This window comes from Macrotis lagotis, chromosome 1, assembly GCF_037893015.1.
Source record: "Macrotis lagotis isolate mMagLag1 chromosome 1, bilby.v1.9.chrom.fasta, whole genome shotgun sequence".
Classification (NCBI taxonomy): domain Eukaryota; kingdom Metazoa; phylum Chordata; class Mammalia; order Peramelemorphia; family Peramelidae; genus Macrotis; species Macrotis lagotis.
In genome coordinates, this window is record NC_133658.1 from 632,026,227 (window position 1) to 632,053,073 (window position 26,847).

Genomic DNA, 26,847 nt, shown 5'->3' on the forward strand with positions numbered 1-26,847 from the left:
CAAAATTGATAATTAAAATTTGACTATTAATGTATTCAAACTTCTGCTGAAGAAATTTCATTCATCCAAACAAATATTTATTGAGAATATATTACATTCAAAGTTTTGTATTGTTATCCATGATAAAGATGTGTGTCCTTCATTTTTGAAGAAGACCACAACATCAGAGATGATGCTATAACAAGCACATGGATTGGATTTAAGTGAGGGGGTGTTGTGCTAAATCACCATCCTCACTTTCTCCTGCAGAACCATCTGGGTCCAGTGACCAGCTATGAATCAGGATGTCTCGAGATCATCCTGAATACAAGGGCAATCAGCATTAAGTGACTTGCCCAAGGTCACACAGATAGTACATATCAAGTTTCTGAGGATAGATTCAAATTCCTGTCCTCCCGACTCCAAAGCCAAAGCTCTATCCATTGCACCTTCATGACACCATAGTGCATGCTGTTAAGCAGAGTCTCATAAAGTTGGGAGGTAGACATAAAGAATAAATATATAAATTACGTCCATTTTAGAGAAAGGGGAAAAAAGAACAAAATCAAAAGAGACAATTTATGGTGAAGGGAAAGAAAGAAGGTTTAGTATAAGTGGCATTTGAACTAGTCCTTTAAGTATGATCATAATTTCAAAGCAAAGAGATGGGATTCCAGGCAGATCAAAAAGCATGAAAGAAAGCATAATAGTGTTTTCAGACTGCAAGAAACCCTCTAATTTGCTTTAAACTAGTATTTCAAGGGAATGCTCTATGATAAAACTTAAAAGTAGGTTTTGATTAGGTAAGGGAACATTTAATTCCAGACTAAAGAGTTTGGATTTTATTATTCCATTAAATTTTTATGATAGATTTTAGGTAATGGAGTGGTTGCTAAAGGCAGGTTTTTGTTTTGTTTTTGAATAGGGTAGTTAAAAAAATCAAAGTTGTGAATATAACATTGTAATAGATTTAGAAGGAATGATTAAAGTAGGGAAATCATTGTGGAGACCATCATTAGGAAGGTTGAAGTGCGATAGTAATATGTAGTAAAGGACGAGGGGCATGCAAATGTAGAAAGAAACAACTGAATGTACAGATCATATGAAGAATGAGATTTCAAAGTCAAAGATCCTGTATCAGTTACTTACCAACCTTGGGATTTTAGGCTTATTACTTAGACTCTCTTGACCTGTCTTCTCACCTGAAAAAAAAATGTTTGGATCAGATGACTTCAATGTCTCCTCCAACTCTTAATTTCAGATCCCTGATTACTTTCCAATCATAATGATTAGGAGAATAAATGTACCCAGAGACTGACTGGAGCAGATAGTTAGTTGGAAGGAAGCATGGTATACAGAAAAGTGCTAGACTTAGGATAAGAAGACATTTTAAGATTTGGCTTTGTATTCTTCTGACTGTATGATATTTGATAAGTCACAAGGCAGCTAGGTGGTTTAGTAGATAGAATACTCGGTCTCAAGTCTGGAAGACCTGAATTCCAAAGCATTCTGAGACAATTGCTAGTTGTTACAACCTATGCCTGATTCTGTTATGTCAATAATCATAGCACCTAAATGCCAGGGTTGTTGTGAGGATTTAAATGAAAATATTTCTAAATTGTTTAGCCCATGGCCTGTTATATATTAGGTTTTTAATAAAGCTCATTTCCTTCTTTCCATAAACCTCCATTTCATCATCTAGAAAATGAGGAGTGTTAGACCAGATTATGTATAAGAACATTTCTTACTCTAGCAACATGTGATTTTTTTTGAAAGGAAAATAATGGCTTCAGTTTTTGTCACACTAAATTAGGATAAGTAGGATATGCAAATAGAATAATTTTTAGTAAATAGTTAGAAATATAATAAAACATCAGAAAACATATCAGTTCTAAACATATAAATTAAGAGTTTCTTAAATGGAAATTGTGGTTGAAACCTTCAAAGTAGACCCTAACAGAAACACAAGGATGATGATCAACCTTGATGGACATGCTCATCCCATCAGAGCAAAAACCAGGGAAAATTTGGGGTTATCTGCAATGGAGAATACCATATGTATCCAGAGAAAGAATTATGGACTTTGAACAAAGACCAAAGACTACTACCTTCAAATTAAAAAAAAAAGTTATATTATTTTATAATTTTGCTACCTCATACTTTATTTTTCTTCCTTAAGGATATGATATCTCTGTCATCGTATTCAACTGAGATCAATGTATAACATGGAATCAATGTAAAGACTAACCGAATGCCCTCCGTGGGAGGTGGGGAGAGGGAAGCAGGAATGGGGGAAAAATTGTAAAACTCAAAATAAATAAAATCTTTCTAAAACTAAACACAGCAGGTGAATTGAAGGGATAGAATAGGCATAAGAGTATAAAAGAAAAGAATCTTGAGTGCTGAGAATTAAGTGATACGAAAATATGGGGAAACAGAAAAGGAGAAAGACAAGACACTAAAAGAACAGAGGGAAATAAGATGTATTAAAAGTTTGAGAGACAGTTTCTGGGTAATAAATCATTATATCCATCAGGATAGCAGATAACAATAAAAAGGGTCAGTTGAACTCTTGAATCCTAAAGACCCCTCATGGAACCCACTCAGTACTTACATGCCCCTCTAAGAATATATTCTTGAGAGTGTCAATCAATTTTAATTGATTAACAATTAACAAGAATGAATGATATAATGAAATGTGGATCTATTTTAGTGAAATTTCAGGAATGTGACCGATTAATCAGTCTTAGACAGGGAGACATCTCTTATGAGACTACCTTCATTTAGGGCACTCTAGAAAGAAAGGAGGGGGTCCACCTCCATTTGGATCTAATGGGTGAGAATTGATCTTATATTAAATTATTTGTAAGGATATATTATTTATAATGTTGGATGGAAAAGCAGTTTCAAGATTTCATCTCGTCATCTCCTTCAGAGAACTAAGCTTAGACATAATCTCCAAAAGGGAGAGGAAAAGAAATCCCAAATTTCCCCAATATTTGGTCATTTAATAATAATTTTCCTCGGAGCCATCAGGAAAAGAGAATAGGACCATCAAAGTGGTCATGGTGATGATCTTTATTGATGCACTTATCCTCATTATTCATCATATTTTCATCATAATAGAAACACAGAAGTAGAGGGTACATAGAAATCAAGTTAGGAGGAAGTATGAAAGGTAGAGTTGTTAAGGACTGAATGCTACATAAGAGCCACATAATTTGATGAGAATAGTAAAAAAAATGACAGAGGCTCCAAATTTAACAAATGCCTACAGACCCTCACATAATATGATATGAATACTTTCAATGATCACTCAAGCATACTGTACATCATAGTTTGTCATGGAATGAAGACAATGAAGCCCATCTGATACAAGATATAAAAGTCAACATTCAATCAACAGTCAAAAAGCATCTAATAAGCCCTTGCTATGTTCTTAGGTATTAGGTGCTGGGTGGGGTAGTGGATAGATTACCAGCCAAGGGGTCAAAAGGACCTAAGTTCAAATCTGGCCTCAGACATTACCCTGGACAAGTCATGGAATTCTTATTGCCTCTCATCCAGGTCATCTCCAGTCATTCTGATTCTTATCTGGCCTTTGGAGCCAGATGATTCTTGAGGTGAAAATGAGGCTGGTGACTTAGCACAGGCCCATCCTGACTCAAAGCCAATGTATGTGTTGTTGTGGCATCACCTCCCTTATGTCACAGTGTTCTTCAAGAAAAAAGGAGAAGACAGAGTCAAAATGATGACAGGAGAAGTGTCTTTCCTAGGTTCTCCAAAATATTTCAAAAACCTTAAAATTATGACTAATTAAATTTTTGAAAGACTGAACCCACAGAAAGATCCAGTGAAGTAATTCTCCAGTCCAAGGTAACCTGGAAAATAGTGGAAAAATTCTGTTCCACAGGGTTAGAGGGGTAGCCCTGCCAGAGTGAAGAAACTTCAGCTTCCTGGGAAGAGACCCAGGGCACCTAGGAGCTGTGGCTCCTGGCAACAGATGCAGTTTCCTGACCTGCACCCCAGCGAGCACTGGGCACAACTTGGAGGAGACCTCTGACAGAGGGAGCTCAAAGCCCAAGATCTCAGTGCAGTGACAGCAACCCATATCCAGGCAATGGAAGCAGGCCTGCAGTGTTGCCCAGCAGGAGCTTCCAGGCAGCTGTGCCTTGAATGTTCAGTCCACTGAAGGTAGGGGAGTGGAGGGAGACTTCCAAGGTCTGTATTCTGTCCCTGGAACAGGACTCTGGAGCTCTGACTACATTCAGATCTTGATCACAGTCTAGGCTCCCCATAAAACAGGGACACCAGCCTCCCCAGCCCCGTGGCAGAGGGGTGTACTTGTGGTCATTCACAGACCAGGAGAGTAGTCAGAGTCTCACACATTAAGGTCCTTGTGTGGGGGGGTGTCCCATTAATACTGCAAAGCTCAGGAAGCACTCCCTAAATCAGGCACAGCTGGGGAAATGAGTAAACAGAGAAAAAAAAGAGGAACCGGATGACTGACAAATACTATATCTATGATCCCATGGAAGAAAAAACATACTCAATATGAAGATGAAGAAGTACAAGCTTCTGCATCTAAAGACTCCAAGAAAAAATGGAAATTGGGCTCAGGCTATGATAGAGCTCAAAAATGATTTTGAAAATCAAATAAGGGAGATAGAAGAAAATTGGTAAAGTACATGAGAGAGATGCAGGAAAAACATGAAAATGAAGTCAGCAGCTTAGTCAAGGAGATCCAAAAAAATGCTGAAGAAAATAATGTGTTAAAAGCCAGCTTAGGTGAAATGGATAAAACAGTTCAAAAAGTTATTGAGGAATTGGCCAGATCGAAAAGGAGGTAAGAAAGTTATGAGGAAAACAAATCCTTCAGATGTAGAATGGAGCCATAAAGGAATCTGATGAATTTATGAGAAATCAAGACACAATACGTCAGCACCAAAAGAATGAAAAATTAGAAGAAAATGTGAATAGTCTTATTGAAAAAACAACTGATCTGGAAAACAGATTCAAGAAAGATAATTTAAAAATTATTGGGCTTCCTGAAAGTCATGATCAGGAAAAGACCCTTGACTTCATTTTTAAAGAATTCCTACAGGAAAAGTGCCCTGAGATCCAAGCAGAGGGCAAAATAGAAATTGAGAGAATCCACCAACCACCTCCAGAAAGAAAGCCAAGGAAAAACAACCCACAGGAATATTATAGCCAAGTTCTAGAACTCCCAAGTCAAATAGAAAATATTACACAATTCAAATATCAGGATCATACAGGACTTAGCAACAACTACATTAAGGGCTCATAGGGCTTGGAATATAATAATCTGGAAACCAAAAGAGCTTGGAATGCAACTGAGAATCAACTACTCAGCAAAATTGAGCATCCTCTTCCAGGGGAAAGGATGAACTTTCAAGGAAACAAGGGAATTTCAAATATTCCTGTTGAAATGACCAGAAGTGAACAGAAAGCTTGATCTTCAAGTACAGGACTCAGGGGAAGCATAGAGAGCAGAGGAGAAGGGTAAAGTATGAGACACTTAATGATGATGAACTGCATGTATTCCTGCATAGAAAAATGATACTGATAATACTTATATGAACCTTCTCATTTAATAGAGCAGGTAGGAGGAGCTTTTATAGATGAAGTACAGGAGAAAGCTGAACTTGAAGATATAATATATTGTAAAAATAGAGTCAATGGCTAAAAGAAAATGTACTGGAAGTATGAAAAAGGAGAGGTGGACTAGTCTAAGATGCTGTATATAAAAGAATTTATTTTGCAATGAAATGGAAGGTGGGAAGGTGAGGGGGAATGAGTGAACCTTCACCCTCATCAGAAATGGCTCAGAGAGGAAACAGCATACACACTCAAGAGGGTATAGATGTCTAGAGTAAAAAAAAGAGAGAAGGGGGGCAGGGGGAAGGGGGCATGTGGGTGATAGAGGAGAGGGTAGATCATAGGAAAGAACAGTCAGATATAACACCTTCTCTTTTTTACTTTTCGCAAGTTGCTAGGATTGGATGGGCTGTCTGAGACCACGGGACTAGGTGCTTGCTAAGTTTCTGGGGTGATATATGGGCTTGGGGATTTCTTGGCTCCAGGGTCAGTGCTCTGTCCACTGTGCCACTTGGCTACCCTACAGCACATTTTAGAAAAGGGACAGAGTGAAAGTAGAGAGAAAATATAATATATGGTGGGAAGGAATAGATGGAGGGAATTACAATCAAGAACAGCAATGGTGGGAAAAATATGGATGTAATGTCTGCAATGGACTTATGATAAATAGAAAAATGATACTGAAATGTATATAATAAAGAATCCACTCAAGACAGAGTTGATGGTATTATAACACAGTCTGAAACACATTTTTTCTCTTTCTTTTACTTTGTTTCTCATGAGGTTCTATATGTTTGAGGGGGAGGGGTTATTATGTTTACTCTTAAACAAGGATATTTTTGTAATGTATAAAGAATTTTGGAGTTTGAACAAAGACCAAAGACTATTACATTTAATTAAAAAACCATTATCTTATTAAGTAATTTTACTATCTTTTATTCTTTATTTTTCTTCCTTAAGGATATGACTTCTCTCTTATCACATTCATTTTAGATCAATGTATATCATGGAAACATTATAAAGACTAAGTCTGCCTTCTGTGTGGGGTGGGGGAAGGGAAGCAAAATTAGAGGAAGAATTGTAAAATTCAAAATAGAAAAAAGTAAAAAAAAACAAAAAAGGACAAGCATCATTGTAATCATCAATACTATGTTCCAATTTCAAATGGGAATGCAAAATAAAGAAAATAAATACTACCTATTCCCTCATAGAGGTCACATTTTAATGTGGGAAAGAACTTGAAAAAACTATGTGCATATAAAATATATAAAGTATTAATGGAAGGGAACTTCAGAGAGAACAAATTGAAGGGAAGTGAGAGACCTTGGAAGAAGGGTCAATTATGAAGGTAAACAAAAGATTAGTACATGAAAGTAAAAAAGGAATTACTAAATATGGGGAAGGAACAGGCTAGGATGCACTTTAGGAAAATCACTTTGGAAGGTGGGTGGATAATGTAATATGGAGAGTACAAATGAGCCTCCAAAAAGGAAAACTATCCATTGAAAAATTACTTACATGGTGTTTCTTTTATTTATAGAACTTTATGAATGACTAGGATGATTGGATTCTGTTTCTATGCTATTTAGATTTGGGAAGACTGGGTGTGAAGCCATGATGGTGGTGCGTGAAGGCAGTAAGTCCCAGAAACTCATTCACCAAAAAATTTCAAAAGCTGTGAAATTATGACTCTAGCCAAAATTTAGAGGGGGAAAATCCACAGAAAGACTGAGTGATACAAATTTCCAGGCCAAGACAACATAAAAGTTCAGCAGGAAATTTCTGTTTCAACAGGACCAGGGCTTGGAAAGAGCCACAGCACAGCCACAGTGCAGCATAGCTAAGCTAGAGAAAACCAACTCTAGCCTTCCATGAATAACCCGTGGGACACTTGGGTCCCTGGGGCTTCCCAGGTCCATGACAGAGGAAGGAGTTTCTATACTTCTTGGTCCAGGGATTACAGGGGGACAGCTTGAAGGGGTAGTGAAAGAATTCTGACACATCAGAGTGAGCATGGAGTGAAGGCCTCAGAACACTCCTGTAGTGAGAACCATCAGTGATGAGAATTGGTGGAACCACCTAGCACTTCCAGAGCTCCCAGCCCACAGATGGTACAGAGGTCAGGGGAGATTGTAGAGGTCTCCCTGCTATCCCTGGTCCCTGGGGCAGGTTTCTATTGTTTGCCCACACTCAGATCCAGTTTTCACTTTGGGCTCCCATACTACTTTAGTCAAGCACGGAGCCTCCTCATGGTTCCAGGGAAAAGGGGAGGGCCTGTGTTCATCTACATACCAGAGCAAAGGCAAGGGAGCAGTCTCAGCCTTTCATAAGAACTTGGAAGACACCACGTGAGGTGTCTCCACCCCCCCCCAAAAAAAAGCCCAGAAGTGCCTTAAAACTAGGCTGAGAAAATGAGCAAACAACAGAAAAAGAAGAAACTGACCGTAGAAAATCCCTTTGGTCCCATGGAGAATCAAAATATACACTCAAGGTGAGAAAGTTAAAGGTTTTATATCCAAAGTCTCCAAGAGGAAAAGAAAATGGGCTCAAGGGAGGTAGAGGAAAAATTGGGAGGAGAAATGAGAGTGATATGGATAAATCATGAAAACCAAGTCAGCAGCTTGGTGAAATAAATACAAAAAATAACTAAGAACTTAAAAAAAAATAACATGCTAAAAACCAGTTTAGGATAAATAAAAAAGGCAGCCCAAAAGCCAAATGAGGAGAAGAATGCCTTAAAAAGCAGAATTGGTCAGCTGGAAAAGGAGATATAAAAGCTCTCTGAAGAAAATAACTCCTTCAAATATAGAATGGAACTAAAGCAAACTGATGACTTTGTGAGAAATCAAGAAACAATAGAACAATACCGAAAGAACAAAAAATTAGAAGAAAATGTGAAATATCCCATTGGAAATACAATGAACATGAAAACAGATCTAGAAGAGATAATTTAAAAGTTATTGGGCTACCTGAAAGTCACAGCCATTAAAAAGAGCCTAGGCTTCATTTTACAAGGAAATGATACAGCAAAATTGCCCTGAAATCCTAGAAGCAGAGAGAAAAATAGAAATTAAAGGATTTAACAGATTACCTCCTGAAAGGGATCCCAAAAGAAAAACTTCCAGTAATATTTTAGCCAAATTCCACAACTCCCAAGTCAAAGAGAAAAAACTAAAAGCTACCAGGAAAAAAAAAAACAATTCAAATACTGTGGCTCTATAATTAGGATTACACAGGATCTGGCAGCAACTACTTTAAGGGTTCCTAGGGTTCGAAGATGACATTCTGGAAGGCAAAAGATTAGATTACAATTAAGAATCAAATATCCAGCAAAACTGAAAATCCTCTTTCAAGGGAGAATATGAACTTTCAAGGAAACAGGGGACTATCAAACTTTTCTATTGAAATGCCCATAGCTGTACAGGACCCAGGTGAAGCAGAGAGATGATGGATAAGAAGGACTAATTATGAGGAACTTAATGATGCTGAACTGTTTGTATTCCAGCATGGGAAGAAGATACTGAAAACTCATATGAACCTTCTCTTTTATAAGAACAGTTAGAAGGAATATATATAAATATCTGAAAGGCACAGGAAGGAGCTGAATATAATGGTATAATATAGTAAACACATGGAGTCAATGGGCAATAAAGGAAAGTACTGGGAGGAAGGGAAAAGAGAGGAAGAAGGGGCTAAGATATTTCACATAATAGAGTCAAGGAAAAGCTTTTATAATGGAGTGGAGTAAGAGAAGGTGAGGGGAATGAGTGAGCCTTCATTCGCATCAGAAATGGTTCAGAGAGGAAGTAACATACACACTTAATATGGTAGTGAAATTTATCTTTCCCCCTAGAGAAAAATGAGAGAAACAGAATGTGAAAGGGGGAATGGGGGTGGGGAGGGAAGTGGAGAGTAGGTTATAGAAACGAGGGAAGATCATGGGAGAGGGTACTCAGATACAGCACACTTCTGAGTCCAGACAGGGTGAAAGGAGAGGGAGAATTGAATAAATGAGAGTATGGAGGAATAGAGTGAAGGGAAATACAGCTAGAAATAGTAACTGGGGGGAAGGTATTGAAGCAACTTCTCTGGTAGAATTATGATAAAGAAGTCAACTCATCTCAGAGACAGAGCCATTAGAATCTGATCACAGACTGAATAGTTTTTTTTTTTCCTCTCACTATTCTTGAGGTTTCTCTATGTTTTTTTTTTTGGGGGGGGGTTATGTTTACTCTCACAAGATTGTTGCAATAATATAAAATAAATAAACCAAATTTTCATTGAGAACATATAGATTCTGAAAGTTAAAAAAGTCACAAACAATCCAGAAAACGAAAAAGTAGTTACAGCATAGTAGGAAAAACTATGGCTTTGAATCTAGAGACCCTAAACTCAAATAATGTGTCTCATTTCATGTATAGTTTATGGAATCTTTTTAATCTCTTCCAGAATCAGTTTCTATATCTGTAAACTTAGATTATCCAATATGGTCTTTCATGTCCTTCTAATTATAAATCTAATATCAATGAAATAATAGGAGTATAATATTTTAAAATCACTTTCATGTTAAAATTTATTTAAAAAAATAAATAAGCCTAGAGTTGTGTTTCATTATTGAGTAATTTCTGGTTAGGAAACTCACTCTCTGAATATGGATTGGCAAGTATTTATAATTTATAGCTTTAGATGAAAGTTATCTAGAGAGAGTGATGTGCTAAGAATCACACAGTCAAGAAGTATGACAGACAGCACATGACCCCAAGAATTTTCTGAATCTTTTTTATCCTTTAAATCAATGGTTTCCAAGTGATAGTCTTATATCCTAGAATCCATAAAATGAAGCAAATAATTGTGTGATAAGCCAGCCTCAGGGTAGTAAGATGGATTGCATTCAACCTCCTACATGGTAGCTAAATATGAGGTAACCATCCCACATAACTCCACTCTTGTCTTCACCCATTGTCACCACATACTTCCCTATACCATCCCTTCCACTTTTCCTTTTACCTAAATTTCCTCTTTCTATTTTATTATGTGTTGAATGTTAAGTGGTATTATCATAAAATTATTAAGAAAAACTATAATTTTTCAAGATGTTTTAAAATATTTAATATAAATTTTCTTTTGCTTTGTACTTTTTCAAGTTTTATTCAATATATAATTGACACATTTTATAATTTGGGGGTTTCATGGTTAAATTTTTTTTTATTTTTAACCTTTCTAAAAGCACTTGTTATGCCCTAAAAATAAAGAGAACTATTAATGAACTATTAATTCAAACGGGCAGTGTAAATTACAATCAATTTACAAGAAAAATTATATAATGGTGAGTCTACTATCACTTTATAAGTGTTGCAATGTTGCTGGGAATTGGTGTCACTAATTTAGCATTGAAAGGCCTTGAAAGGTGAAAGAATTCACATACTGCCCTGAGATTTTAAAACCAATCAGTATTTATTATAGAGGCATTCAAAGTGTACAGAATAAAATCTGTTCTCTTCCTGAGGAAGCAGCAAGTAGTTTGTAAGCTGTTAGAGGGCATGAAAAACGTAAAAATCTAGGTGAGGTTTGAGTGAGAGAGAGAGAGGGGAAAGGGAAAAGAAAAATAGCCAGCAGTCCTGGGTAAGAGGGAAAGAATAGACAGTCATAAGGGCTGCCTTAATCCAGACATATAACATAAAGATCCATGGCTCTCCAGCAGGCCTAGGCTGTGAGCATGTGGCCTAACAGAGAGAGAGAGAGAGAGAGAGAGAGAGAGAGAGAGAGAGAGAGAGAGAGAGGATCCTTGCAAGGCAAAGGTAGTGTGAAGAAGATGAGAAAAAGGGAGGGTACTTCTCTTCTGGACAACATAAATGCACTTTTGTAGTGAGTTGGAAAAGGGTCTAGTACCTGACTCCAGGTGTTCTCCAATAGTCAAGCTACTACTTGTCTTTAGTGTCCCCGGGTGCATGGCTTCTAAGTCCAACACCAGGAAAAGCTTGACCCATCATTTGCCAAGGTCAGGTAGGTTAGAAACGTGAAGCTAAGGTTGCTCCCATCTTGATGAATTCACATTTAAAATTGCAATTGCAGAAGTTAATTTATACCACAAGAGCAGATAAAATTTTTCTAAATAGATAAATATTTCTTCTATCCTCTTCTCAACCAGAATTAACAGTCAAAAAATTAGAAAATTTGTTTTCAATTCCATAATTCCCTGCATCATGTTCCCCAAACTCTCAGAATCAGCAATACTTTTGAAATATTTTTTTCATTTCTTACCAGATATTTTCAATGTTCCAATCTGATAAGAAAGACCCCTATCACCTGCAATTTCATAGAGTAGGTTCTGTAGAAAGTCCAAATATAACTTGAATTTGACAATTAAGTCATTATAATAAATCCAGTTTGAATAATACTGGCCTTGGTTGAGGGCAGAATGGCAGAAAGCACATTACATTTTGAATTAGAGTTAACTTATTTCAGAAATTTCAATGAGGCTATTTGTGAAATTTCTATGAATTTTCATATGGGAAGATTTAAATCATCTTCTGTCCATTTCAATTCCCTTATTTGATTATAAAGGTAACTCTCTCCAAATAAAGTATCAAAGATAAATCGACATTTGCCTGAAAGAGAAGTAAAACCTATGTATCTAAAAGGAATTTATTAAAAGGTTTTCTATACTGCGATAACAGTTGGAGGTTTCAGAATGCAAAAGAGTCAATAGTTCTATGAATCACTAAGTTATTTTTTGTTTTGTTTTGATTTTTAGTTGGAGAACTAGTGTGGCAGGGTCTCAATAGATGGGTTCTCACATTTCCTTTTTTGTATAGGAAAAATTCTAATTCTCCAACAAGTCACTGATGATCACTTGTTTTCCAGGGATTCTGGGGTGGTAATTAGTAAGGATGTAATCTACTTCAGATATGCTGTTCCTCTACTTTCAACAGTATTCAGAAAGATCTTTGAATATTGTAATGGGTAGAGGGGGAAAAGAAAGAAAAAATTAATTTATTCATATACAGATTGAAGCACGCTCTTTATGGGCTTGGGTGGATTCCTGAGAAATTCTCTAATCCAGAGATGGTCATTATCTCATAAAAAAAGGACAAAGGTTCCAAGGTTTCCTCATTCATTCAAACCCCCATGGCTTTAATTTCTAATTTAACTCTTACTATCTCAGAAGTTTAGGCTCTCCTTACAATTATATAGAATCTATATATAGTATCAGAATACAAAAGAACTCAAAATATAAACAAAAACAAAAAAAGTTCTCAGAATTCAAGTCAAAGATTCCCTGAATGTCTTAACAAAGATCACTGGGTGGCAGGAGGGAGGGCATGAACCAAAAACCTTTCTATAAGAAGTCTGAGTTAGAAGAGACCTTAGAGGTCAGTCAATCCAACCCACAGTGAACAATAATTCCTCTCAACAATTTTTCATATGAGTGGTTTTCCAACCTATGCTAGGAAACCACTATAAAGTAAAATCTTTTACCCCTATGTCAAACTATTTCAAATTTTATTCTAAATTTTAATAAGGATTTTTCTATCCCTAATGCCAGATCTGCCTCTTTGCAACTTTTTACTGAGCTCAGTTGATGTCTAGAGCCAAGCAGGCAAGGTCAATATTTTCTTTTCTAAGACAACTCTTCTAAATCTTGAAGACATATTGTCCATAAATTATATATTCTCCAGTCTATATATCCATAACTTCTAGACCTATATATACATAACTTCTACACCTCATAAACTGTTATTTCTAGTTCCTTCCCCATCCTGGTTTTTGAAAATAATTGTGCTTACCAAAGTATTTATGAACAGTACTATTGAAAACTGTAAACAGTTCTCAAGATTTCTTCTGACCAATACATATATAAGACCCTTTTTTCCTGGGTTCCATGGTAAAGGTAACTTAGATTACATTGCCCTCTGTGACTACCGTGGAACACTACTGACATATATTGAACTTATAGTACAGTGAAATTATTGTGAATTTTAGTCCTGAAGAAGCTAGGAAACACAGTGGATAGAATGCCATGCCTGGAATCAAAAGATCCATCTTTCTGAGTTAAAAATCTGACTTCAAACACTAACTAGCTGTGTGACTCTGGACAAGTCACTTAACCTTGCTTGTCCAAGTTTTCTCATATGTAAAATGAGTTGGAGAAGGAAATGGCAAACCATTCAAGTATCTTTGTAGAGAAAATTCCAAAGGGGCTTATGAAGAATTGGACATGACTGAAATGAGTAAGCAACAATAAATTTTTCACTGGTATAGTCAAGCCAAATCACCCTTCTACTTATGCATTTAAATATTAGAATCCAAATATAGATTTATGAGAAAGCACAAAATAATAACTAAAGGAATAGGTGATTGGGCTTGAATTAGATATAAACATATTTGAAATTTAATTTCTGATGGACAGAACAAAATAGGTCTATTTGTATTAGGACTTGCTGAAAATATGTAAATGTCTACTTAGAAAACTAGAATTTATTGACTAAAACAAAAGGGAAACAATAATATCATAACCTTGTCCTCAGTGACTACAGGATCAAAACAATTAGAGAAATCCAAAGAGATATCCAAACTTCCAGGGGGGAAGTTGTGAAAAGGAAAAAATGATAAAAAAAATTTCCTTGTATTTTAATTCCAAGAGGAAAGCTTGGTATACCTTCTGTTAGGATAAGAATTTAGGGAAAATGTGTTAATAATATGTCAATCAAAGACAACTAAGTAAAATAGCAAAGGCATAGCAAGAAAAGACAGAGCCAAGAATAAAAACAGGAATCATTGTTCAGTTGGTCTTAGAAACTGAGGTCTCAGAACAGTAAATATTTGTGACAATCAGAAGTTTGAGCTTTTCACTATGGCAATTGCTTTTCATTGTTAGTTCATAGAAGAGAAATACTCTTTTTGCTCTCAGAAAACTTCTTAGTAAGCTATTTCACACAAATTTCTTTTTCTTCTGAAGCTCCTCTACCTAACCATCAGTGTGATGAAAACATCATTTTTGTCCCTATAGTTTTCCTTTAGTTTCTTGCTCAATGTCATGAATCTTAATTAAACTTTCTAGCATCATTTTTAAAAATCTTATTGCAAGTTTCTCTAATAAAATCACTATTTCTGAAATATACACTAGGTCTAGAATAAAGTCAAATAAAAAAAAATAAGAGACATTTCCCAACTGATAAATGGTCAAAAGGCATAAATTGGAAGTTTTCAGAAGAAATCATTTAAAATGTTCTAAATCACTATTAATTAAAAAAGAGATATTAAAACAACTCTGAGGTATCACCTAATAGCCATCAAAAATGACAAATGTTGGAGGGGATGAGGGCACTATAGGAAATGACAAGGGGGTAGATGGTTTCAGAAAAAACACAGCAGTGCATTTATAAACAAGTCAAGGTCAATAAAAAGAATTAGAACATTCTTGTGTGTTTTAATGATGATGAACACCTGTGAAAAAACTTGGTTAGTCTAATCAGTAGAATGATCCAAGACAATTCCAAAAGATATATGATGAAACAATGTTATCCCTCTCCAGATAGATCTAATGAACTCTAAGAACAAATTTGAACATAATTTTATTTTCATCATTTTTCTTGATTTGTAAAAAATAAGCCTGATTGAAATATGTTTTGAATGATTTCACATGTATAAGTGATATCATATTACTTGATTTCACAGTGGATGAGATGGAAAGGGTTAATTTGAAATTAACAATTTACAAAGAAAAGAATGTTGAACTTAAATAATGCATTTGAGGGCAAAAGTTATTTTGGCTACATATATAATTTCAATTATATAAGAAACTTCCAGATGAAGAATTATCCTTTATTATTGTAAGAAAGCATCTTTTTCTATCAATTTATAGATTTTGAGATGTGTTGGAAAACTGGAGGTCTAATGAAATATCTTGGGCAATACTGATGCAGTGAAAAGATATAGAGAATTAAGAATGTAGCAGAAACAGAATCTGTCTGCTAAATCTTGTAAAATGGGAGGTGGTTTCCTGCTCTTGAGATGTAATTTGACTAGCTGTAGAGAATTATGAAGGTAACAGAAATGAAAGTTGTAATCTTAATGGCTTTTAAATCTTGTTAAATTGGGTGGAGTTTCCCCACTCTACTACCATTGTTTCATTGTTTGATGTAATATTTATATCCTGTTCCCCTCAGGCTTCAAACTTCTACCTAATTCCTGGTTCAGTAAGGGGAAAAGAATTCACCTTTTGCCCTCTGGATAAGGAGCAATACCATAAAAATCTGGGTGGGATCTCCACTTCAGGACAATCATCTCTGACTCACTGGGCCAGTCAACTCTTCTTGACTGTTCTTTTATTTCTATTTATTATTCTCTCTATCTACTGCTTTCTTATGTGTTATAACTTCTTTTAATAATTCTTTATTTTTCTTTCCACACCTGAATTCCTGGGTCTGCATCATGATTCATTGCATGGCAGTAATCAAACCCAAGTAGCCAACAGCTACAATACTACCAATATGAATCAGAAACAAAAATTTTACCCCATTTTTCTTGGCTTTTAGACTCCTCCCCTTTTTAGTCACTATGACATCCTGCCTCTTGTATGTATCTAGGATGTAATAAACTCTGAACTTTCCAAACCTGACAATCACTGAAATTTAGGAGGAAATATTCAAAATTGCAATTAGAAGGAAATAATTATAGCTTAAACCCAAGGGACTAATTTATGGGGAGTAGTTCCCTCTGAGTAATCAAACTTCCTCTTCAAGGCTGGGTTCTTACCTTAGAAACCTGTTGCCAGAGTTCCTCTTTACCAAGATTCACATTTCCCCCTTATCCAAGAAGAGTATACCAGGGTCTATGAGGGACAAATTCTTCCTTAAACATTAGTAGTCACACCATTCTTTGTGGTATTACCCATAACCACACCCCAACTAAATTTTCACTTGGACCAATAATTTTTGTTTGTGGTCCTAAATAAAGTAAATGGAAAGAAGAAAACATAAGAGGACATCAATATTGAAGGAAATTTCAGATTTCAAAATCACATGGTTCATATAATTTCGGGTGCTGGCCAAGTCTAATATATGACACATTTAGGAACAACTAAAGAAGAATGGAAATATTGGTCATGGAGTTAAAGAGCATAAGGAGCTAAAGTTCAGGAATTTTTAGAAGTTGTCAGTGTGATAAAATTGTATTATTCCCACCTTCACAGTAGCTTTCATATATTGCCCTTTCTTTCCATTTACAAACCTAGAACTAAAATACAAGCCTTCCCCCAGCGCTTTTTGCCTGGCTTACTGCAAGAACCAACTAATGGGTCTCTGACATTAAGTTTCTCTCCATTTCAATTAGTCCTGCACCCAAGTACCAAGGACATTTTTCTAAACCTAGGACTGAATATACCATATTCCTCCCCACCCCTTCCTTCCCTGATTCCCCTGATCTCCAGTCCTATTTCTTCTAAGATCAAATATAAACTCCTTTATTTGGAATTTAAAACCCTTTTCAAACTGATACTTTTCTAAATTCCTAGTCTTTTTTAAAAAAAATGTATGCATTTATTTTCATCGATATGCACATGTATATTTTTAAGCTACAAAATTTCCTTCCAACCTCCCTTCCCACCTCCCAACCCCACTTAGGAGCAGTCAGGTTAGCATTGTACATACATAGTTTGATACATATGATACAGATTAGTAATTTTCAGTATGAGGAATTAGGATTAAAGGAAAGTGATACATAAGAGATAATTTTTATAAAGTGTTCATCAGATTCTGAAAGGTTATGTTTTTTGGTGTGTTTTGTTTTGTTTTATTTTTCTTCTTCCGGATTGGGATAATATAGTCCATAGCCAGTCTAATAATTTGTCCTAGCTCTCTGGACTGCTGAGGGGAGATTCTTCCATCAATGCTGATCATCTCACAATGCTGTTGTTAATGTTTACATTGTTCTCTAGGTTCTGCTCCTTTTGCTCAACATCAGATCCTGTAAGTCACTCCATGCTTCTCTAGAGTCCAACCATTTATGGTGTCTTATCTATTTTTCTGGTATTTTGCTCTTTCCTCCCTACCATGTATGCACTCTCTGGTTCATCTACTCTAGCTGCTCATGATTTTTTGAATATAATACTCCATCTCCCATTTTCGTGACTTTGCAATGCTTGTCTCCCATATGAAGTGTTCTGTCCCCTCATTTCTTTCTTAGTTCCCCAGTTTTCTTTCAAGAGTCAATTTAAATATCAGCTTCTGTAAGTGACTGTTCCCAGGATCTATAGTTTCCAATATATTCCTCTCTCAGAATGTCTTGATCTGCTCTGTATCTCTCTTGCATATACCTTATGTTGTTTCTAGCAACTCAAGTTCTTTAAGGGCAGTAATTTTTCTTTGTGTTTCCTGCGCCTAGCACAATATCTGATATATAGTTACTACATAATTAATAATTATTTACCAAATCACTTGTCAAAGTCCCTAAGCATAATGATAAGAGTTAATCAGTGTGAAGAGGAAGACTGTCATCCTGTTCCTGAGCTCTGAGAAAGGAACAGGAGTGAAATTATTGCAATGGGAATTTGAGTAATGTCTGAAGTAAAATTCAGAAAAGGAAAGAGGCAATAGAGAGCACTGAGACAACCAATTCCTCTCCATCCTGTATGTCAGGGATATAAGAGAAGAAGCAATTATCACTGTAGAGGATGACCAGGGATGAGGTGGCATTCATAAAGAATATTAAGATTAATCAGGTTTCATTTACTTATTGATTTTATTTATACTATTTTTCTTTATCCTGTAATGGGTTTTGTCCTGTAACTGCTAAAAGTCTTGGTTTTCTCTCTCTGAACTTGACTCATAATTTAGCTAATTTGTAATGGATTAAATTTAAAATACAGCTCTTTTGCCACTCTCGAACCTATTCTTGTTTCAATATATTTAGGTGACCTTGGCAGAAGTGTGCAAACACAAGGCAGGAAGGTCTAATATCTTTTGTACCACCAAGCCAACTTTCAAGGATATTTGGTTGGTTGTCCAAAAATCTAGCCCATCATCTTGCACCTGGTTACTTCTTAGACCCAGGAGAGAAGGAGGAGGTCATCATTAGCCCTAAGTAACAATCACATTGTTCCCTGCTTTTTTTCAGCTCTGTAACCAGTGATGCTGTCCTCAAACAATGATATCACCTATCCTGTTTTTTTGTTTGTTTGTTCTATACTTCCCAAAAGTTATAAAAGGGGAGCTATCATTTTGCTGGAGTCTTTGCTACGGATAAAACAAGCTTGATTCTCCATCAATGACATGTAAACAAAAGTTACTTTACTAAAAAAGAATTGTCTCAGTTTAAGTTTCCTGGTAAATTCAAGTCATGAAAATAAAAAGGCAGGTTTTCATAAGTAAAAGAACATGGAAAGAGAATAAGAAGAAAAAATCTTGGATGAGAAGTTTAGATCAGATAGAAGGCTATTCCAAAAGGGGAGCAAAAAGAAGAGCAGAAGAGACTAGGGACTGGGGGCTGGGGTGGGGGAGAGAAAGTAAAGGTTGGAAGATGAATAACCATCACTAATAGAAAAATGGACACAAGAACCCTTGCAATGGCAACACTCTCCAGATAACCAGTCCAATTTCTAAGCTAGTACTCACAGATATCATCCAGGAAAGCAACTCCCTTAGAGAAAGGACCAGCCAGCCATCCTGAAACAACTACCAACTACAGAGCAGGCAAGACAGTTTATCTGATGCAGAGGGTACCTAAAAGGAGAACTTGGGGGTAGCCTGCAATAGGTAAACCATTGCCATCATCTCTCCTTGGAACCGAATGAAAACAGCCTAAGACACTGCATTCAAAATAACTGCTCCCAGGACAGTACTTACAACCATCTTTCATGGAAGCAAGCCCAGGGAAATGTAACCTGTCAAATACATCTTTAGAGGTACTATAATCACAACTACTAAAGATTCTAAAAAGAAAGATCATGGCATTGTCAGATAAGAAACTGATGTAAATTCATCCATTAGAAATGATATTAAAGAAGAAACAATATTATCTACTTTTCCTCTGAAACTTAAGGATCATGGAATCTTACCATGGTATTTGCAGGTTAAACTTTGTATAGATGACATCTCTTGCTTTCTATTTGTATCCTCAATGTTTTGCACATAGTAAGTGTTTTAAGAAGACTCTAAAAATGTAGTTCATTAAAAAGATTCTGAATTTAGTTGACAGAGCTGTTTGCAATCATAGTTTAAGGACAGAAAAGTATGGATTAAATATAGGTGTATCATTCCCATTACCAACACAGAATATTTTTGCATAGTAGGCATTTGGTTCTTGAATAAATGAAATGCAAAAATGTGTCAGAGTAAATGAAATTGATTTTTCTATATCTGTACTTAATTATAGGTTAGGCGAAGTTTTTTTTTTTCAGTCAAATGACAGCTAAGTTAATTTCCTTCTATCCAATTTAATTTCAACATAACAAACATTGGTTTAAGCTACTATACTAAGCACTAGAAATCCGGTTCTATAGATCAACTACACTCTCAAGGACTTTACAATCCAATAAAAGAAGAGGAGGATAACAAAAAACAATTATCATGATCTGACAGGTTCTGGTTCCTTTATGAAGCCCAAGTTTCCCAGATCTGTGTAGGAACAGATCATACTAAACAGTATAACTCCAAAGGTTAAATTCAAAAACACAATATTAGAATTATAGTCTTGACACTCCAATATTTTCATGTACTTAGTTCATTGCCCATTTCAGCAAAGGAATTTGACTTACAATTTGACATAAGGAGTGACATAAGAATGACAGTATTTAAAGTAGGGAAATAATGAAGATCTTGAACTTTTCAGACTATCTTTAAAATGGCAAAGTGATTTAAAATGCTGATTACTTACTTATTTTTTAAATCACTTCCTTCATAGGACACAATGGAGTGTGAGCTGTGCTTTTCAATACAAGCTTGCCTTTTGAGCCCTTGAAATATCTTTTTTGTTCAGGACTTCACTGGCTGCTGCCCTAGAAACAACCAGTGAAGTTGGGGCTTCCCAGCTGTTCAGTATGCTCTAGATTTCAAGGATGGAATTACCCTCTGTAATCTCAGCAAATCATGACCAAGTTCCAGGTGAATAACTTCACAATCAAGGCCTGAAATTTTGAAGGGAACCCTGTATAAAATACCCAGTCTTTTTCTTCCTTCAGCTGCATTTTTCTTAGTAGTCCTGTGTGTTCAAATCTTTTCTTAAACAACGTTTTGAGCCATGGACCTCTATGACCTCTTTCCCTAAGTAAGAGTTTTGATAATGTCAAACCTCTGAGCTGACTAGAAAACTAGGTTTTTTTCATTTTATCTAACTTCCCAAACTGTTAGTCCAGAATTTATCTCAGTTGATCTTTCCCCTTGATACATCAGCCTACAATATAACATGTGCTCTGTTTAAACTTTGATTGCAGATAGAAAGGGAAGATTTGAAGATATCTTTTCTCCTTCCTGTTTGCCTTCTGCTCAGTTTCTCAATTCCAAAGCAAAGTATACAATGACCTTATAATATCCATTTTGCAGGAATAGTCTTTCTTCTTTGATGTTTTCTGCTTATTTATTTTTCTTCTGTCCCTAGATATATTTTTACCATTCACCACATCCCTATATTCTAAAATAAATAATGAACAACATTTGTTGAACTCCTTTTTTGTTCTAGGTACTGTGCTAGGAGTGAGAGACACAGAGGGATGTAACCATTCAGAAATTCAAGAAGTTTATTCTCTAATGACATGCTAAGTAATTAGCTTGCTAGCAAATCTGATAAACTAAAGTTTTAACATCTGAAAATAGTGAAACAAATTTATGCTTTCTAGGAAATATCCACACTTTAAGATTGCCTAAGCCTTAAGTCCAAGGAATGAGTAAAAGCTAAGCAGCATGAGATAATACAAGTGTTCTAAAAGGTTTCATGACCTTTTTACACTCTTAAAAATTATTGATTGCCTTCCCAAAAAGAGCTCTTGTTTATGTGTATGCTATATCCAGGAGTATGCTGATAAATGTTTAATAAATGGCTCTCTGTGAAGAACATAAATATGATACACTCTAAGTTTAATGTGTATTATTAATTTTTCTCCATTATTTTAAGTCAAGAAATCAATGAAAAAATAAATTTGTCATAAAGTACAAATGCTGATTTAACAACCGGTTTTCAAGAGTTGGTTTGAGCTGGCTCCAGTACAGCCTTGGTTATATTTCTTGATATTACAGAATTTAAACTAAAATATATTTGTATTATTATGAAATTAATTTTGGCCTTCCTGATCCCATAAATTAGTCTTGGAGACAACCAAGTATACTTTGAAAATTGTAGGTGTAGTAAAAAATGCCACATTAAAGAATGCAAAAAAAAAAAAAAAAGAACTTTGTCTAAGACATTTACTCTTTCTATCCTTGGGCAAGAGTCTTCACTTTGCTTGCCCACAAGTTTCACATCAAGAAAATGAGGGAATCTGGTGATCAAGAAGCTCCATTCTACCCATTTATCATATTTGGTAATTTGAAGTTAGTATAGGGAGGGTTTTAGTTGTATGGACACACACACATATTAAGGAACTTTAAAAAAATCTTACTTTAATATCTTCTTTTCTTTTAATATCATGACCTAAATTTCTGGCTGTATCCTGCTCCCTCTTAAACAAGAAATCTTTCAGTAACCCTTCAAAAACCCCATGATTCGGCCTATACAAAATTTACTCAGTTTTTACTTCTCCAAATGTCTACGATCCATTTTACAGATCAACACAGGTAGCATTTTTTTTTGTCACTGAAACATGTGAATACCAAAAACCCCTTTAAAATATGTTCCGCTGGGGGCAGCTAGGTGGTGCAGTGGATAGAGCACTGTTCCTGGAGTCAGGAGTACCTGAGTTCAAATCCATCCTCAGACACTTAATTACCTAGCTGTGTGGCCTTGGGCAAGCCACTTAACCCCATTGCCTTGCAAAAATTAAAAAAAATGTGTTCTGCTAAAGTTACTAAGTATTGCCCATTACAATTACAGGAATTTTGATATTCTGGTCCTGAAAGTGATATAGTTACCTACTTGTAAATGGCTCCTGAGGTGTTTGCCTCGGAATCATGTGATTTTAAGAACCTGCAAGACAAAAACTGTAATTAAAAAAAAAAACAAAGCTGTCATACATAATTAAACTTTTAAGAACAAGTGATATGGCTGGTGGCTTTCCATAATTGTCTCTGAGGCTTACTGCAAGGTACACTGAAAGAAGAGAAGAGGTTTGTTTTTTACTTGTGATGACTGGTATGGGTTTATCTAAAAATCTGAAAGAATTTTTAAGTTTAAAAATATTTTATTTCGCTAAACTAAGCTTGACTGCAGCTTGCTCATTTCTTTTAGGTGAAATATTTAGAAGCATAGCTGAGTCACTGGAGTATCTGAGGCAATTTATATTAATCAGAAAAACAAACTAGGCAGAAATTAAAATCATTATGTAAAGTAAATTCAGTAGTAGTCAATCAGGCCAAATTAATAAAACTGTGTAATTAAATAGTTCTTGGTATAGTTAAAGTGATCTTATTTTTATTCACCTTAAATTATTTATTTCATATAAAGATTTAGCATTTCAGAACTGGTTGATTACTTACATAAAGATCCCATGAGGAAGTATGATGTAGGGGAAGAGCACTAAAAAAGAAAACAGAAGACCTAAGACCTTGGTTTTGCTCCTGACTTTGACACATAGTTGTATGAATTTCATAATACTTGCCTTATCGAAGTCACAGGATGATTTTTAAGAAACGTAGTATGTATACCATGAAGAGTATATGAAATCAACTTTTTATTTAAAAAATTAATTAATTAATTAATTTAGTTATCATAAGTAGAGTTTTGCTCCCTTCTAGCTAACTCATTGAAAATAAAAATAAAATAAAAAACAACCTTTGTAACAAAATAAGATTCTGAATATACATATATAAATCTGTATATCTACATATATGTATATTTTTGTATATATCTGCATGTCTATATGTGAGGTTGAATAATTTCACAAAATTATTGGAATATAGAATTGGAAGTTCTTGGTTGGACTAGGTCCTTATTGATCATCCATCCCTTTTACAACATCTCTGATGAGTAATCATTCAATAAGTGAAGAAATCAATAAAATAATAAATTTGCCATAAAGTGTAAATGCTGATTGAAAAGCAATGATGAATCATTACTTTCTACAATAACCCTTCCCATTTTTGTACCATTCTGATGGGTATTTTAAGTATGGATATACCTTTTCAGAACTTTTATTAAAGCTATATAGCTTTATAGTGTCTGAACTCTGGAGCCTCATCAAATAAGTCAAAGTCATCTTCCATTTCTTTCAAATAAATAAGGGGCAGCTAGGTGGCACAGGGGATAGAGCACCTTCCCTGGAGTCAGGAGTACCTGGGTTCAAATCTGGTCTCAGACACTTAATAATTACCTAACTGTGTGGCCTTGGGCAAGCAACTTAACCCCATTTGCCTTGCAGAAACCCAGATAAACAAAGACTAACTGGATCACAGGGAAGCTTTTCTTTTCCATACTAAATATCTACAACTTCCTGAAAAGATTTTCATATTGGGTGGTCTTCAATCCTTTAACCATCATAATCTCTAGATACTGTTCAATTTTGTTTATATTAATACCAAAATGTGATACCTACAACTGGAAATTGTACTCCAGATGGGAATTAACTAGATTAGATGACAGATAATTTATCAAGATTTCAAGAATATTTATCTTGGTATAGTTAAAGTGATCTTATTTTTATTCACCTTACATTATTTTATTTTATTAAATTTATTAATTTTTTAAAATTAAATTTATTAAATTAAATTTATTAAATTTATTAAATTATTTTAATTTTTCCATTTACATATTATGAACATTATTCAACATTCATATACCTACATTTTTTTGTGATATATTTTTTCTACCACTCTCCTTTCCTACTCCCCTTACCTTGTGACTGTCCCTTTATAGTATAATTCTGAAGATTGAACTAAAAACTAGGCCTCTGTCATTGGCATTTTTTCCATAAAAGTTATACATATACATTTGTATTTGACATATTTATATATTAGTTATTTTGTAAATAGAAAGTAGGATAAGGAAAAAGAATATAAACTATGGAACTGAAAAGAGAAAAACAAAAGAAGGTTTTTTATGTGAGAAAAGTGTCCATTCAGAGTCTGTTTTGTTTGTTTGTTTATTTTCTTACTTTTTTGTTTTCCTCTGGATAAGGATGGTATTATCCATTACAGGTATTCTGGGGTTGTCTTAGATCTCAGAACTTTTGAAAGGAGCCACATTCCGTGGTCATCTCACAATGTTGTTGTTAATATGTACAATGTTCTCTTGGTTCTACTCTTTCAGCCTCAGTTCATGTATTTCTTTCTCTAAAGTCCAACCATTCATGGATTCTTATAGAGCCATAGTACTACATAAAACATCCTGTTCAGCCATTCCCCAATTGATGGACATTCCCTCAATTTCATATTCTTTGCCACAACAAAAAGAACTGCTATAAATATTTTTGAACATATAGAATTTTTCCCATTTTAAAATTACTTTTGAGTATAGGCCTAGTAAAGTTATTGCTGGGTCAAAGGGTATGATCACTCTTATTGTTCTTTGGGGATAGTTCCATATTTTTCTCCAGAATGGTTGGATTAATTCATAACTCCACCAACAGTGTATCAATGTCCCATTCTTCCCACAATCTCTCCAACATTTTTCATTTTCCCTTTTGGTCATTTTAGCAAATCTGAAAGGTATGGAGTGGTTCTTCATAGTTGTTTTAATTTGCATTTCTCTAATCAATAACAATTGAGAGCATTTTTTTCATATGATTATTACGTACAGCTTTGATTCCTTTGTTTGAAAACTGTTCTATCCTTTGACATTTTTCAGTTGGGGATTGACTTGTAGCATTATAATATGGATTCAATTCTCTATGTATTTTAGAAATCAGGCCTTTATTGTAAGCCCTATCTGTAAAAATTATTTCGCAGTCTTATGTTTTCCTTCTATGCTTGCATTAGTTTTAATAGAGCAGAATTAATACAGTGTAATCAAAATCATCCATTTTGCATTTTATAATTTATTCTATTTCTTATTGGGTCATAAATTTCTCCTGTTTCCATAGGTCTGATAGATATAGTATTTCTTGGTCTCTTCATTTATCTATGATGTTGACCTTTGTGTCTAAATCCTTTACCGATTTTGACTTTATTTTGGTAAGGGTTATAAGATGTGAGTCTATGCCTAATTTTTTTCCATACTATTTTCCAGTTTTCCCCAGCAGTTTTTTGTTGAATAGTTGGTTCTTATCCCAAAAATCTAATGTCTTTGGGTTGGTCAGATGACAGATTTATTGCTTTATCTTTATACCTCTTCTAATCCAATTTTCTATTACTCTATTTCTTAACCAGTACTAGGCAGCTCTTGTGATGTCCCTTTATATTATAATTCTGGAACTTGAACTAAACTAGGCCTTTATCATTGGTATATTTTCCATCAGTTACCCTGATATTCTTGACCTTTTGTTGGTCTAGATGATTTTCGTAAACATTTTTTTAGCTCTATAAAGTAAGTTTTTGGTAATTTAATTAGTATGACACTGAATAAGTAGTGTAATTTGCACAAAATTGTCATTTATATTATATTAGTTCAACTCCTTTTCTAATTGTTTAAATTATACTTTATTTGTATGAAAACTATTTTGTAATTGTGTTCAAAGAGTGTCTGGATTTGTCTTGGGAGGTAAATCCCCAAATATTTTATCTTTCTACAGATACTTTAAATGATATTTCCCTTTCTATCTCTTGTCCTGAGCTTTGTTGTTCATTTATAGAAATGCTGATGAGTTATGTGGGTTTAATTTATATCCTACTACTCTGTTGAAGTTAATTATTTGAGGTGTTTTTTAATTGATTTTCTAGCTTCTCTAGGTGTACCATCATATCATATGTAAAGAGTGAAAGTTTTGCTTCCTCCTTGCCAATTCTAATTCCTTCAATTTCTTTTTCTTCTCTTATTGCTAAAGTTAAGATTCCTAATAACAATACTGTATTGAACAGTAGTGGTGCTAATTGTCATCCTTGTTTCACCCATGATCATTTTGTAAGCACTCTCAGTTTATTCCTATTACATATAATGTTTGCTGATGGTTTTAGATAGATAGCTATTATTATTGTTAAGAAACACTCTATTTGTTCTGATAGCCTCTTG

General features: G+C 34.8%; 1 long non-coding RNA gene across 1 annotated transcript; it reads right to left on the reverse strand.

Annotated features, from left to right (window-relative positions):
* Positions 1-301: 301 nt before the first annotated feature.
* On the reverse strand, positions 302-23,264 carry LOC141522151 (uncharacterized). Its single transcript, XR_012478137.1, has 3 exons — positions 23,223-23,264; positions 22,663-22,713; positions 302-1,181 (listed from the first exon to the last, which is right to left on the reverse strand). It is a non-coding gene; the product is annotated as an uncharacterized LOC141522151 (long non-coding RNA).
* Between the last annotated feature and the right edge of the window lie 3,583 nt (positions 23,265-26,847).